Consider the following 4,850-nt stretch of genomic DNA (forward strand, 5'->3'; position numbering starts at 1 on the left):
GCTATTTAACCATGGCAGGCATATCTTCCACATACATAACTGAACTCTTAATCACACAGGTCCCTTTCTTTTGCAGGCCAAGATGACACACAACAGAAGGGAACAGCATGTGAGTTCTGCTGCACAGGACTCAGATAAGGATCTCAATGGGGAGGCTTTCACACAAAGGGTGATAGCCATGCACTTCGTCATGATAAGTGCAATGGCAAGGGTGCCCGAGAGCCTGTCGGAAGTGGTAAGGAGCATGGAGGAGGCCGCCTCCTGCATTGTACACAGCTCTGCACACACCATGGATCCCATCATTGCCAATGTGCAGACGATGGTGGACTTCCAGAGAGACCATGCGGATCTGGACCTCATGATGCGTGTCATGAGCGATGTGACAGTTTCCATTGCAGCACAGGCAGAAGCAATGCAACGTATTGATTCTGTAATGGAATCATGGTTGCTCTAATGGATGCTCAGACTGCTCTCATGCAGTCTCAGTTGGATGCCACGCAAGCTCTGTCTGCTGCCATCGCCGCTGGGTCCACCAGTCGACCGGGGATTTCACTGTATTGCAGCAGCCCAGCAATCTGTCCTGCAGCAGATTGGTTGGGATGTTGAGGTGCTGCCCTGGTGGCGTGGCAGTGGGTCAGTGGAGCAGGAACATGTTGTCCTCTCTCAGGATGACAGCATTCCTGATCCCACCACTGCCACTTTGCCATTGCACTTGTCGCTGCCTGGCACCCAGCCAGCCCAGACTGCTGCCGCCCAGCCTGAAGTAGTGCAGTCTATAGCCAGGCCTTCAAGGCCAACCGTAGTCTCTGGCCCTGACATACAGCAACCTTCTACCAGCCATGCTGCAGCCAAAGGGGACACACTGCAGAGGAGTATTAAAATAGGTTTTTTAAAAAAAGAGGGGATATAAGGAAATGCACAAGGGTGATGAATAAATACACATTTATACTGTCATGTATCCTACATGGCTACTGTTGGTATTATCTTAAGGTGTGCCACCAGAGGGCACAGCAGTGGGAGACTCGTAGGTTACCTGTACAGGTGTGCTTGGCCTAGTAGAAAAGGCAGGCCACCAGGTGTGATCCTCACTCTGGAGTTAACTAATAAAGCACTAAGATCACTCCAGTTCAAGTACAACACACTGCCTCGTGAAGTCATTATTAGAGCATCTAAGGACACAACAACTGGCGACGTGATTACGAACTTTCACGCAGGAATGGCTACCCTTGGTACGTTGCAGCATATCACTGATGGAGATGATTGAGATGACTTTGTGGAGAGGCTAGAACATTTCTTCACAGCAAACGACCTGGCAGGAGACGACCCGGCCGCACTGGCTGATAAGCGCCGCGCTATCTTGCTAACCAGTTGTGGACCCAACGTCTATGTCCTCGTCAGGGACTTGCTGGCACCAGCGAAGACAACGACCGTGTCGCATAATGAGCTCGTAACCCTGATCCAGGAGCAACTCAAGCCCAAGGAGAGAATCCTCACAGCCAGACACCGGTTCTATATCCACCGACGGCCCGAAGGCCAGGAAGTCGCGAAGTATGCCGCAGACCTCAGGAGGCCGGCGGCACCGTGCGAGTTCGGCACCCACCTCAACGAAGCGCTGCGGGACATTTTTGTCATTGGCATTGGCCATGAGGGCCTTCTTCACAAGCTACTGTTGGCGGATACCACAGTCACACTGCAGAAGGCCATCTCTGTGAGCCAGTCATTCATGACCTCGACCTGCGGCTCTAGGCAGATGTCTCACCCGGCAAGTACTGTGCACAGAGTGGCGCCGTTTAGGAGCTGGACTGTAGAGCGCGAACCCTCTCAGGGAAGAGAGAACAGGCTCCCCGAGTCCCTTAACTCAGAGTCTGCCGAGGGGGGCTAATCGAGTAGCACCATGCTGGTATTGTGGAGGGAATCACAGGGCGCACCAGTGCCGTTTTAAAGGCTGCAGCACAAAGGGCCACCTCCAGCAAATGTGTAAGAGAAATAGGACTCACTGTGTCAATGAGGAGTCCACAGATGGCCATGAATCCAGCGTGAATTATGAATTGTTAGACAGAGAGGCAGCCTGGTCCCACGGGGAGGTACATAGCATGTTTACCTGAGTGCTCCCCGCTGAAGATGGAAGTCGCGATAGAGGGAAGTCCAGTCTTCATGGAGCGAGCCAGTCAGTGATGAATCAAGGTGCCTTTGAGAGGCAATGGGACAATCCGGCTGAACGACCCGAGTTAGCCCCGGTTCAGGCAAAGCTGCGCACTGACACCAATTAAATTATCCCAGTCGTTGGTTGTGTGAATGTAAAGGTACTCCATGATGGTGCGGTGCACAAGTTACCTCTGTGGATTGTTGCAGGTGATGGACCAATGCTGCTCGGCAGAAGGTGCATGGAGAAGATCCATTGGAAGTGGGAAGACTTCACCCCTCCAGCGATCGAAGCCCTCTGCGCTCAGAGACAAAGCAAGCCCTCACCTGAGGGTGGACCCGGCACTGGAGAGCAGACGAGCACGGTACTCGAGACACAGACCCCTCAGCACGACTGCGTGGAGATGATCCAGCTGAGACAACCCGAGTGAACCTTCCAGGCTCCAATGGTAGGAATCTGGAGGAAGAAAATCTAATCCAGAAGCGACTTCCCAACTGTGGAGGCAGAACCCGGAGAGAAGAGGATCACAGCAGTCAACATCGTGGACGAAGGAAATATGACGCCTGAACCACGAAGTGATGCACTGAAGACAAAGATGGCCAGACCATGAAGTGCACCAGAGAAGCGGATTGGGGTAAAGCAAGCAAGACTCTCTTAAAGGAGGCCTGCAACCCACTACAATTAAAGGGACAGTTGCGCACACACTCAAGCAATGTAATAGTAACTGTAAATCGGAGACAAAATGTGTAACTGATCATGTAAAATGTGTAACTGATAATTTGAATTGTATACATGCAACCAGCGAGGAAAAGTCGCGCGATTATGTACGATGTGTAATTGATGATCTGAACTGTGCAAATGCAACCAGCAAGGAAAAGTCGAGCGATCGTGATCGGACCCACAGAGTGTCCATCATAAGTAAGGAAAAGTTGTGCGATGCAGGATTTCCACTGCATGCAGCCAATGCAGCGGGCAGACACCCATCAGGTGCACACAGGTCCAGCGAGCTACCCAATGCTGTAGCCTGCGACCCGGGGACCAGAGTCATGCACCATGAAGTGTGGCCACAAGCAGCCAACACACACGAGCTGCAGAGCAAGCGACCTCAGCAGGGCAACGGCACCGGTATCGAGACCATGCCCCGGGTCGGCTCCATCACTCAGGCAACCGATGGCACCAACTGCCATGAGCCTGAAGGAGCAGATTGTACCAAGGTGCAGTCCCCAGACCCCACCGCCACCAAGGCCATACCCCTAGATGTAGGGTCACCTGCCACTGTTCCCCTTAAGGAAACAGGCACCAGCCAGGACCCCAAACCAAACGACGCTCAGGCCAGCGAGTCAGCAGTTCCCAGTGCACTGCTAGACTGCCCCTCAGGGAGCAGCTGTGACCCAGGGCGCAAAGAAGGGACAGGGAGGTCACAGACATCTGGATCCGGCCCGACGCTAGGGACCACGGCAATAGCCCCGAGAGCAGGCTACGCGAGCCAACCGGGTTCCCACTGCCAGCATCGAGCACTGAGCCGCCACCAGACTGCAGGGACACAACCCAGCAGCTCCGGAACTAGCTCGTCCTCACGCACTGGTCACCGCATCGATAAGGCATCTAACGTACTTATTGCACCACGGAACCACACAAAAAAAAATGCAAAACCCACTTACCTGAACGTGAATGTACACGAATGTCAGGAGCCCCTGCCAAATCGATGTGGGGGGGGGAGGCGGAGAATGGAGTGGTTAGGAACATACACCCACACACAAACAACAACCACCAGCATGCTACTGCACCAACTAGCCACCCAAAGTTGAAGTGACCCACCAAAGGTCAACCAGACAGAACCCACATAGAGCTAAGCCCAGAGCACAGTCAATGCAGAGGCGATTTGCGCTGAGGGTTCAGGGGGGGGGAAGTGATGTCATGTATCCTACGTGGCTACTGTTAGTACCATCACAAGGTGTGCCACCAGAGGGCACAGCAGTGGGAGACTTGTAGGTTACTGTACAGGTGTGCATGGCCTAGTATAAAAGGCAGGCCACCAGGTGTGATCCTCACTCTGGAATTAACTAATAAAGGACTAAGGTCACTACAGTTCAAGTACAACACACTGCCTCGTGGAGTCATTATTAGAGCATCTAAGGACACAACATATACATTTTGTTGTTGTTTGATAAATGTTGATTGGAATGTTTCATATTTGCTGTTGTCTCTCATTTCAGTCTTGTGGCTTTGGTATGGAAGGGCAAATTGATGTGGTGATGGGAATGTCCACAGGAACCGAGAAGTGGAATTCAGTGTAAATGAGTTCTGATGAGTCGGTCACGGACCTCCCTTGCAGGATCGCAATGCGCGCGCTGCCTCCTCCTCCTTGTTCCTCCTGCTGTTGCGTCTCCTGGTCCTTCTCCTCCTCCTGAGGTGGTGGGTGGGGCTATGACTGGTGGCAATGGCTGTGCCCTCATGATGGCCAGATTGTGCAGCATGCAGCAAGCGACGAGGAGTCCCCCCACATGCCACACTTCACCCCAATATGCCGCTCTCCCCCCGCCCCCCCCCAGCATGCCACACTCCCACTCCCCTTGACATGTTCCACTTTCCTCTCTCCCAATATATAGCTGAATTCATAATACATTATGCAGCTTTAACCGCAATTGTAATCATGATATACAGTGCAGAACCTTTTTCTGCTTGTAAAATGATTAGGAAAATCGTC

At 52.6% G+C, this 4,850-nt stretch overlaps 1 protein-coding gene across 1 annotated transcript in view; it reads left to right on the forward strand.

Annotated features, from left to right (window-relative positions):
• Positions 1-4,850, forward strand: part of mre11a (MRE11 homolog A, double strand break repair nuclease) — a 97,575-nt gene that overhangs the window by 2,588 nt on the left and 90,137 nt on the right. The window lies entirely within an intron of this gene.

This window comes from Pristiophorus japonicus, chromosome 10 (genome assembly GCF_044704955.1).
Source record: "Pristiophorus japonicus isolate sPriJap1 chromosome 10, sPriJap1.hap1, whole genome shotgun sequence".
In the NCBI taxonomy this organism is placed as follows: Eukaryota; Metazoa; Chordata; class Chondrichthyes; family Pristiophoridae; genus Pristiophorus; species Pristiophorus japonicus.